Here is an 11,403-nt window from a genome sequence, read left to right on the forward strand (position 1 = left end):
GCTGCTGGCCTCTTCCACTCTCTTGCTGGGGTGGGGGCCAGGATCCCAGGGCCCTCGGACCCACTGCTCCATCTGGGTCCTCTCCCTAACTCAGCAGCCCCATGGCCCAGTCACTGTCTCTGTTGCTCAGCCTTGGCCTCACAGCCCTCTGCAGGGCCCAGAGTCTCCCTCATTCCATGGCCATCAGTGTCCGCCACCAGCCCCAACAGAGTTCCTAAGGCTCCCCAACACCCCAGGCCAGGCTGGGGATCCTGTGGAAGGGGAGGCATCAGAGCAGCCCTAGCACCCTCCCTGCAGCTGGGGCTTGTGTCCACCACGACGCCCACAGCCAACAGGTTTTGGGGCTGCGCTGAAGGGCCTCCAGCTGAAGGGCCTTGGGGCAACATGTGGGAGCCAGAGCTGGCCCTAAGGAGGTGCCACAGGGACCCAAGGCCCCAAACCCTGGCTGAGGAGGTGGAGGACCAGGTGATACTGGCCACCAGGGGGCAGTGTCACCACGCCTGGCAGGATCTGGTCACAGAGGGTGGAACCCAGGCTGCCAGGGGCCCGTGGGTAAATTAGATTTTAAAGTTTACAGGAAAACATGGAGAGACTCCCACCACCCCCAGAGCTGGCCACAGCCCCTCCCAAGGGTCCCAGCGGCTGACCCTAGGTTTACAGTGGAATCAGAACCTGATTCCTGGGTACCTGCACAGGATTCCACACCCTCGGAGTATCATCATGGGTACCCCACTCTGCAGGTGGCAGGAGCTGCCAGAGCCAGTAAGACAGGTGACATGGGTGGGAAGAACACTAAGAACACACACACCCACCTCACCTCACACCTGGGCCAGGGCGGCCACTGTGCTGGAAGGACCAGCCTGTAAAAATTCCAGGCCAGGTTAGGGGCCAGGAGGCTCAGGGCGGCAGCCTTGGGCCTCCCAACCTGCCACTCCCCCACATCTAGCTCAGCTCACTCTGCGCATTCCTCAGCGCCCACCCAGCCCCGCATTGCTTCAGTGGATAAAGATCAGGGCCAGCTAGAGAAGTGTTTACCTTGGGCAAACAGGCAGGCGGCAGATAAGTAAGCTTGAAAAGAAGCACAATTACCCTGCAACAGGTCCCGCCAAGGCCGAGAGGACCCACAAGAATTCTAGCTATGTAATCACCCAGAGCCCAGCCAAATGGTTTTTGGAGGGTTTGGGTTGTTTTTGTTTTTGTTTTGTTTTTCAAAATAGCAGGGTGCAAAGACAAAAGGCTGAAGTCCCAGAGACAGCAGGTCTGCGTCCATGAGACACATGCAAAGGAAGCAGGGGATGAATGAAGTGCTCTGGGCCCTTCTCCAGGACTCCCGCAACACAGCCCACCAGTAGCGCCTGCCGCTCCAAGCCACAGGCAGCTGAGCAAGCTCAGGCCCCGCTCTGCACAAACCTTGAGCTAAGAACGGCTTTTGCTTTTGAAGAATGGGGAAGAGGAGGAAAAGTCCACACTTATGTTATGTAAATAACTATTCGTGTAATTAGCCATTTTCTCTAGGAATATGCCAGACTCTAAAACACAGGAAGCCCTGTGCCTGACTTGGAGTTTCCTGCATTTGAGAGTACTGAGCACCAATCGCAGAGACGAAAATATATCCCAACCAAAAGGACCAACACCCAGAAACGCATGTTCAGCGCCCCACTCCTTTCAACATTCAGAACTTTGAGTATGGAAGAGAGAAAAAGAACACATTTCCTGATGTCTTTAAGAAAAGTGAAACTGGGTGAAAAATATTATTTGGAAAATATCTGTTATCCCAACAATTTAGAAACCAAAGGAAGCGTAGCTTTGACTGCCGCTGAAGGAGAAAGGTAATTATCCATGTGGCTGGCACCGTGAAACCCAGTCTGGCCTGTCTGCCTCAGTCTCAGCCGGCATGCATGGATCAGCAGGGCAACCAGGAGGTTACCCAGGCAGAAAACCTGCTAGTGATTCACCAGGCCGGAACAGGAAGCCAAACCAGCCCTAATCAACTTCATCAAGATGGTATGGATAAAACCTCGTTCAGGGCCCGTGCCAGCTACAGTATTTGGGAACACCCAGGCCTCATGGGCCATAATTCAACATAGGGTGATAGCTTCTGATGGACGATAAAGGGACCCTCGGCTGATGACAAGCCACATGAACGATGCCGACAGAAACGTGTAATTAGGGGCAGGGTGAGTGTGAGTCATCAGCAGTTTGCCACCCAACACATTTCCACGATGAACTAAAATTACCAAACTACAGGTCATGCAAAAGAGACCTGAAAATAGGTCCAGCTAAGCAAGTATGACTGCTGGCTTCAGAATTGATAGGCTAGGGGCGGGGAGCTCAGACCTAGTGCCCTGCAGTGTGCATGGACCTCCACCTACCCCAAAACTCTGCTTAGCACATGCAGTACCTGGGGTTTGCACCCTCGGTGCAGTCAGCCCATAACTGTATGCACTTCCTGTGGGGCTCTGCATTGGCTCCTGCCCCCAAGTAGGTTCTCTGTTGGCCCCAGGGCAAGGAGGGACTCGGGGGCTCTCCAGGAGATGTGGGGTACAGGGTCTACTTCTTCCTGCCCTGCACAAAAACTTTGCCACCCAGGGCCTGGCTTACTGCAGATCACCTCTAAACTAATTTCACATGGCAGCTGTAACAGATTACCACAAACTTAATGGCTGTTTAAAAAAAAAAAAAGTTTGTTTACCTTGCAGTTCTGGACCTTTCCAGGCCAGATCCAGAGAGCTGCCAACCAAGGCCCTAGGTGGCCAGGGTTCGACTGGCTTCATCTCCAGGCCCACCAGCTCCTAGCTCCTTGGCTGGTGCTCCTTCTATCTTCAGCCCAGCCCTGCAGCGTCTTCCACCCTGCCCCAACTCCCCTCGGCTGCCAGGCCCCACTAACCCAGAATGAGGCCTGCTCCCCTCACTCCAGGCCTGTAGGAGCAGCTGTCCTACAGGCCTGTCCCTGTTTGTGCTTGTCCCTCCACTTTGGGACCTTCATGTGCCGGGTGCTGGAGACCGGCACTGGGCCACCTTGACCAGACCCCCAGCCTAGCTCCAGGGTCTCAGCTGCGCACCTTCCTGAGCACTCGTCCCAAGAACCAAACACTGGCCTTGAGCTTTGCTCCTAGTCCCTGCGCCTGCTTCCTGCAGGGCCTCAGTCACTGCTGTCCTGGGAAGCCGGCCCCAGGTGCGCTTCAGGGCCTGGCCACAAGCTGCTTGAGTCAGCTGGGCAGACTCACTGTGCTCATTGCCCAGAGGCCCTGAAAAGCCTGACCCAGTGTTCATCACCAGACCACACTAGGACTTATGGAACTGAATGCTCACCCTCCTTTTTCTGAGACAGAGTCTCACTATGAAGCCTAGGCTAACTCTGAACTCAGGGCAAACCTCCTGTCTTAGCCCCGCCAAGTGCTGGGTTTACAAGCATGCACTGCCACACCCAGCCTGCACGGTTTATTCCTTATTACAGTTTCTCCTTTAACTGGGCCCCTTCCAGATGGCTCTAGGGCTCCTCTATCCCAGGCTCCCTTCCTCCCATCTGCTTCTGTCACCCTCTCCAAGACAGGAACCCCCTGTTTGTTATCTCACTGTACATCGTGTACAGAATTTAGAAAATCCAGGTGAGCAAAAGGAAGGAAAGCTGCTGGCATGCAAACCTTGTGACCAGGACCCCACACATGAGGCTGGGAGAAGCCAAGTCCCCGAACCAAGGCAGGACCCTGCTCCCCAGCAGGACCGGGGTGGTCCTTGAGAAGTCCCAGAGAGAAGACTCCAGGGCCCAGAAAGACTCCCAGGATCCCTAGCCACCGCCGCCTGAGAAATCCACCCGCAGCACGGGCAGGAAGTTCCACCCAAATGCCACAAGGTGTGGGCTCCCTGGGCCATAGTTGAGGCTGCTTTCTGTTTCTGGATGAAGATGAAATCAGCTTACAACACCAGCTTCTTCCTAAACCACAAATCCATTTGACACGTACTCATTCACACTTGATCAGTTTCAGGGCCTGATTATTATGCAACTACAGCCATATTGGTAGATGTTAACTATTAACCAAGTGACCCCCAAATCGTCTCCAGTCTAGCCCACAGAATAAGAATGTCAGAGCACACCCCACTTCCGCAGTACAAAATACTTAGGAAAGCCATGTACCAAAAGAAGTGTGTTGGTGGCTGGGCTGGGGTTTTCAGCCCCCCAAGGACGTGCGCCACACATGACTCTGGAGGAGGGAGGAGACAGCCGGCTGCCCAGGGCCACCGCCCAGGGCTCTGAGGAGCAGGGAGGGGACAGCACTGGCCAGCAACTGGGGGAGGGGGCTGTGCATGAGGGCAGCCCGAACCCACACCCATGCTGCCTGGTGGACCCGTGAGCCCTGCCTCCCACCAGGGATGTGGGCTGTAACCCTGCCATAGGGAAAGCCGCCTGGGGAGGCAGCCTTCAAGGAGGCAGGAGTTAGCTTCCTTTGGCACGGTGGCCCTGTCATTTCCCATTTTTAGAACAATGCTCCAAACAACAGTCACCAAACAACATTCGGAGAGGCGGTTTTCTTCCTGGCCGCTGGGACAGCCCTGCAAAACAAACAGCGCAGGGGTTTATATTCAAAACCTGTTTGCACATCCCATAAACCTGGGTACGGGACAAAGTCTGGGCGGGGGGAGTTGAGCTACAGCTGCTGACCCCTTTGGGTGTGGACCCACCTCTCAAGAAAGCTCATGCTAGGGACAGAGTGTTCTCAGGAACCCCACGTGACAACGACTCTGAGGCGAGGCAAGGCAGCTAAGGCCTCCCACGGCCTTGAGGCAGCCCCACTGTGCCCCTCTGTGCCCAGACAGTGCCCACCTGCGCTCCGTACATGGGGACTCCAATCCCGGTCTCTCCAGATTGGCTCTCTCCTCTGCCTTTTTTCCAGGGACCAAGCAGCAGCTTCATGACTCCAGGGCCCTGGCCTTCCCCTGGCGCCCACCCCTTGCTCCCATGTACCCATCTCAGCTCCCAGCCCTCAGCCCTCTCCCTGTGCCTGGCCACCTTTGACCCTTCTCACTTCAGTGTCCCTCAGGGCCTCAGACCCACCTGTGACCTGGCCCACCCCATGCAACCTCTAGCCTCTCTGGTGCCAGACTCCACCTGGCCCTCAGTAGGCAACCACTGAGCAGAACCTCACGTCCAGTGCATGTGGCGTGGCCCAGTCCAGGGAGTGCTGGGGGCTGTTGGGGCATGGGCATCTGTGCAGGTGACTGGGCTGTGGTGCTGCCCTGGAAGGAGCTTTGTCCAAACCTTTGGACGCGTTCTGTCCCCTCTACTCTAGACAGTGGCCAGGAAAAAGCAGGCCCACTGTGCCTGACCTGGTCCCCTCCCACCCATCATGGAGACGCAGTGCTCTGAACCCCCAGAGCTGTGAGCTGAACAAAACCCTTTCCTTTGTAAAGTACTCTGCCCCAACCACATTATTAAAGCAACACAGGTCGGCCCAGAGGAGGAAGGTGCTGTCTATGCCTCTGTGGGGCCCGGGAGGAAACGGCACCCGGCAGGTACACACAGCCACCACCAAGAATGCATGTCAGGCTGCTGTGAGGTGGGCACTGTGTTCACTGCATGCAGGCAGGCTGGGAACCGGAGGCCTCAGCTCACTGCCCAGGCGCCTCCCAGGCTAGAGGAGCTAAGCTGGGCTCACACCAACTCCCGGCCTCCACACTCCTCCAGGAAGGCCTAACCGCCTGGCTGTGGGGACACGGGGCGGGCAGGGCCCCAGGCTCTGATCCAGTGACTCAAGCTCATAGGGTGGAGCCTCAGTCTGTGTCTGGATTTCAAGAGGGTGAGACCGATGATTCCTGGGATTTCAGGGCCATGGTGCGACCCACTGAGAGCAGTGCCTTCAGCCTCTGGTGCTTGGGGAAGCAAGTCAGGAAACCTGCATGCTGCACCAGGGAATACGCTCAGGATCCCTAACCATACAGACACGGTAGATTCAAGTCCCTGTCCTTCTCCCACCACTGTGAGACAAGCTGTCCTCTGTAGCCTTCTGTCCTTTCTAAAGTGAGAGAAGCCAGGCAAGGTGGCACTCGGGAGGCTGAGGCAGGAGGATCTCTGAGGCCAGCCTGGGCTCCAAGTGAGTTCAAATTCAGCCTGAACTGCAGAGCGAGGCCCTATCTCAAAAAAAAAAAAAAAAAAAAAAAGAGCCAGAAATAAATCAGTAAATAAAAAGCATGTTTGTCCAGTAAATTATGATTGCTTCCATGGACATATCTGGCAGAAGTCTAATATGTACTCAGTAAGAGTACAAAATACTCACCCTGATGAGTTGCTTGGCCACTTTCACTTGCAGGCACCCATGGGCACCCAGCCCAGACAGGGGACCCCCAGCTCCCCAGAAGCCCCCTGAGCACCTGCCTGTCACGCCCCACCTGACAGGACCCATGGTGGAGCTGCTTTACCAACCACTCAGCTCTGCATCCATGAAGCAGGCAGGGATCTTCTGATTGCTCATCCTCGGAGGCATGGACTTGCCATCAAGGTTCTCCAGGCCTCCATGGGCCGTGGGTGTCAAGGCAGAAAACTCCCTGGACTTTGCACACCCTTTCTTTCGCACAGGCGCTGGTCTCTGGGGAGCAGATTCACCAGGAGGGAAGCTGGGGCAGCACCGTCTCCACACACCCCACAGGGGTCAGTATCTCCCATGGCCTTCGTGGCCTTCGTCTGCCCTCCTCTCTCAGCAGTGCTGAGAGCGTTTCCTTGCATGCTGCTGCCCCAGAGTTCTCTTTCGGGATACCCACCAGAGCTTAAGCCTGTTTTTTGCGGGCTGGCTTCTTTTTGTTGAGTCTGGATACAAACTCTTTGGCAGGTGCATGCGGGTGCAGGTTGAGATCTTCAGGTCTGGGACCCATTGTATTTAAACGGCACCTTAGGCTGGAGAGAGGCTTTTAATTGTGCTTTCATCTTCTATTCTGGAAATTTCTGCTCCCAAGGCCCTGCACACCTCCTCTCTACTCCTAATTTTCCAAGTCTTCCCTTAGGGGTGGACAGGAATGGGTTGGCTTTTGCTTAAACAGTGAGCAAAGTTCCCTGAGAGAGACACTGGGTTAGGCAGTGCTGATGTGGAAGTGACTGGGGGTCTCAAGACCACCTGGCCTTGTCCTCCAGGACGGACCAGGTGCTGGCTGTCCGCCAAGCACCAGGGTGGGTCCCTGCTCGGGGAGACAGAGGAGGGGAAGAGGCTCCCACGGCTTTGCCTGATGTGATGAAACCCTGCAGATAACTGAGATGGAGAAACAAAGGCTGGGTTGGCTGTTAGTTTCCAGTCTGAGATCAGGCTGCCTATGGACTCGGGCTCTGGTGGCTGCTGGGGATGGGGAGGAGGACCAGTCACCACCAGGGGAACGAGGGGTTGGTCCCACCACTCTAGGCTCCTCCTCCTCCCTCCTGCAGCCCAGCCCTTTGATTCAGGTCTGTACCCTGAGGCCAGCAGCTACAGCTCTTCCTTGGGCTGGGGCCAACCCACAACCTCATCCAAAGTGCGCCCCTGCTGCCCACCACTGCCCATCACCCTGTCTGAGCCCTTTGCCATAGTTTCTGGCATTTACCGCCCCCCCACCAAGGCTTCTCTACCCTTCTCCCCTTCCCCGGAGCAGGGCAGCTGCTGCTCTGCTCCCTAGGTCTCTGCCCAACCTGACCTCCCCTCCCCTTGCAGAGCCAAGGAACAAGGAGCAGCAGGCTGAGACCGCACCCCAGCTTTCCAGGCCCAAGGGGCTGGGGCTGTGACCCTCCTCCCGCCCCCTGCCCCTACAGCCCTGTGTCTCAAAGGAGGAAGCAGATCCTGGGGAGGAGGCAGAAGGGGAGGGGACCTTGGCCGGTGCCAGGCCAAACAGGAAACCAGGATCCCGGGCTGCTGTGTCCAGCCCCTGAGGGCAGATGGCTCAGCAGCCATCCCCTCCTGTCCTCTCCTGCCGCAGCTCCACCCACCCGTCCCCACCCCAGCCTCTGGCAGACTGCGATGACCAAGGGTCACGAGGTGACCACTCTCTTCCGATCTTGTGATCACGGGACAGGACTCCAACCAGGAGGCTGCCGGGGTGGGGAGCAGAGTCCTCCATCCTAGAGACCACAGCCTCTGCCCTAGGTTTGTCCCCCAAAGCCACAGAGCTGTGGCACTTTGGGCAGCCAAACAGAAGTGGGGCTCCTGGGCTCCGTCCCACATGCATCAGGTCTTCCTCCAGAACCTGAAGGTGAACAGATCTTGTGGGACAGGGTTGACTTGGTGCCCAGTGCTACAGGGTGAAGGGCTAGGTCCTCTGTCCTTACTCCCGAGGACCCTGCCACACCTTTCTGGCCTGAGAACTTGGGGCCAAAACAAACCTCGCTCATAACATCCCAGGTGTTGAATCACAAAAACAAAAGATGAGAGAGCCAGGCATGATGGTGCAGGGGAGTAATCTTAGCACTAGAGAGGCTGAGGCAGGAGGATCTCTGAGAGTGTCAGGCAAGCCTGACTACATAGGGAGACCTTGTTTCAAATAGAAATACTGGGCACAGGCCTCCACACTGACCTGTGACCCCAACCTTTTCTATTTTTTATTCTGAGACAGAATCTCACTAGGCCGCTCAATGGTAAGTGAGCCTCCTGACTCAGTCTCCTAGAAGCCAGGATGATAGGTGGGCTCCACCACACTCAGCTGAAGATTTCTTTTTATGAAACTTGTTTTTAGAAATAAATTGACAATAATTTGCAATGCATTAACCATTGTTACCTACTAATACCTTGTTTTGAAATTTTGTTCTATTTTTTCTTCTTTAAAATAAACACATACGGGGCTGGGGATTTAGCTTAGCAGCATAAGCCCCTGCCTTGCAAACAGGCAGTCGTGAGTTCAATCCCTGGTACCGATAAAAATGAAAAAGACAAAAAAATAAAATAAAATAAACACATACATAAAAAGTAAAAATAAATTTACATGAAAAAATATCAAACCAGCAGTGGCAAGGCCTCAAGGGGTGGACAGAGAGGTGAGCAGGGCCCTGAGGCCACCCGCATGGGGGCCCTCCCCATATCTGCCCTGCCCCGTGCGAGCCCAGTGTCCACACCTGCCCCTTCTTGGACACTCGCTTCATTCTATGCCATCCAGGGCGCTGCCCCACCCCGCAGGCCTCAGGCCTCTCCAAAGACAACCAAAGGCCGAGTACAACCCAGGGCACCACCACAATGCGGGCCCATGCCTCCAGGCACCCAGTGTCCCCAGGCCCACGCACTGTCCATGCACGTAGTGTCCTGTCTCCTTCCGGGCTGATTCCTGGAGGGCAGGGGCACGCCCAGGGCTCCTTCTCCACAGCACACAATGTGGACGCAGTCCAAGGACTTCATGCTTCTTGACTGACTCACTGATTCTACTCAGGCAGACCGAGGCCAGGAGCGAGGCTGAGGCTATGCAGACTCCATCGAAAGCCTCACAGGTGCAGATGCGTCGTGCCCCACCAAAGGCCCACCTTCAGACCACACAGGGTCCAGGCACCCTGTGCATCCCTAGGCTCAGCCTCCTCACAGTGCAGCAGACATACAGCCTGGTGTTGGGTCCGGGCTGGCCCCACACAGTGGATGGGCCTCCAGGAAAGCATGGCTCCCCCACCAGCCCAAACTCACTGACTAGGACATCCGCAGCCCCCAAGGCAGTACCAGCGTCTGCAGGTGACCTCCCCACTGAGCAGCTGCTACTCACACAGTCACAGGCCCTGTTGATGCCGCCCCCGCACCAGCAGACACTCAGCCCCGCCTGCTGGCTCTGTTTGCTTTCCCCGGGTCCATGGCGACCAGCACAGGCAAAGGACAGGCAGGCCACCCGTTGGCTGGGCTGAACTGTCCCTCCCCACAGAGCAGAGGAAGCCAGGCTGTGCAGCTGATGCCAGCCGAGTGGGCTGGGCAGCTGAGAGGGGCAGCCTCTGGGACCCAGAGTCTCCAGGACAGATGGACTCTGAGTCCCATCTACCCTCCTGCACTGAGGCACCTAGGGACTGCAGGGGACCGGCATTGCTCCAAACTGCTGCTTGCCTCTCAAAGCAGAGCCCAAGCTAAGCTTTGTCCCCAGCTCTGTGTGCAGCCACTCAAGGGTCCACGGGGCAGAAGGGCACCCAGAGAGGGGAGGTCACTGCCACATGGGCCCCTGAGTGGACCGTGTTCAAAACATAAGCATCTCATCTGTCACTCACCCTGACCAGCCCTGCATGCCTCCCCTTGTGATCAGCACTGAGGAGCCCAGCACAGAAGTGGGGGGCGACCTTGGCCACGGCTTCAGGCTCCAGGCAGAGTCAGAGCCAGAGCTGGGCGCTAGGTAGACACCCGTTCCTGAGCCTTGTCACCTCCTAGCAGTGACAAACTCAGCCACCTGGGGGTCCACATGGCCCAGTCTGAGCTGAAGGCACTGCCCTACTTGCACCCCCTCAGCCCTGCTGCACTGTCCCGCAGCCTCTGCCTCTGCAGTCACTTGGCTACCAGGTCTGCCCAGCTGGATGCTCCACACCTGGTCTAACTTTGGCCACTCTGCACCTGGGAGCACAGGGCCCTGCCCGAGCGAGGGCAGGACAGAGAGGCCCTGGCTGGTAAACCAGGCACAGCGGGGCTGGGAGCAGCTCCGGGCAGGGATTTCCGAGGGCTTGCCAGGCCGAGTTCAATCCCCACAAAAGGAAAAGGGCACAGAGGGCTGAGGAGGACCCAGCCCTCCTGCCTCCTGCACAGGAAGGACACAAGGACCGGTGCCCCACACGGGGGTGGCAGGAAGGCCACAGTGACCTCAAGAGAAGAAGAAAGCCCTGCTTGCCCTGGCCAGAGCCCTACAGCTGGGTCCCAACAGTAAGAGCTCAGATGTCAGCAGCGAGCCCCCAATGAACTGACAGGGCTCAAGGCTGGGGCTGGAAAGAGGAAGAGGAGGAGGAGGTGCCAGCCAGGGGAGGGGCAGCCCCAGGAGTGACAGTGGGGACCAGTGGCAGGTGACAGGACCAGAGGAAGGGCCATGATGCAGAGCTGCGTGGGGACAAGGATGGGAAATGGGGGGCAGGGGATGGGGTGGAGGTGGAGAGTGGGGACAAAGGTCACAAGGATGGGTCACAGGTTCAGAGATGGAGATGGTGACAGGACCTGAGGGGGAGGTGTGAGACACAGCAGAGCTGTGTGAGGAGAGGGATGGGCCTTGGGAGACTGGGGCTGGTGCAGAGCTAGGCCAAGGGAGGTGACAGCTGTACCACACACAGCTGGGCATTTTGGGGCATGGGGTCAGGCATCCGTGGCCCCAAGGTCCCCATGGCTGAAGTCTCAAGGGGCTCCAGGCTGTGGGAGGCGTTTCTAGCTGCAATGAAGCAGGGCCCCAAGCTGTCGTCCCCTACCATTCCCTGCTGAGGGCCAGGGCTAGGCATTGGTGAGGGGCACTGAGACGGAGAAGACT

The 11,403-nt window shown here is 57.0% G+C and overlaps 1 long non-coding RNA gene across 1 annotated transcript; it reads right to left on the bottom strand.

The window, feature by feature from the left end:
- Window positions 1-3,976: 3,976 nt before the first annotated feature.
- Window positions 3,977-10,307, bottom strand: LOC134470992 (uncharacterized). Its single transcript, XR_010040292.1, has 2 exons — window positions 4,823-10,307; window positions 3,977-4,551 (listed from the first exon to the last, which is right to left on the bottom strand). It is a non-coding gene; the product is annotated as an uncharacterized LOC134470992 (long non-coding RNA).
- Window positions 10,308-11,403: the final 1,096 nt, after the last annotated feature.

This window comes from Cavia porcellus, unplaced genomic scaffold (assembly GCF_034190915.1).
Source record: "Cavia porcellus strain 051 isolate PalLab524CR breed Dunkin Hartley unplaced genomic scaffold, mCavPor4.1 scaffold_17, whole genome shotgun sequence".
In the NCBI taxonomy this organism is placed as follows: domain Eukaryota; kingdom Metazoa; phylum Chordata; class Mammalia; order Rodentia; family Caviidae; genus Cavia; species Cavia porcellus.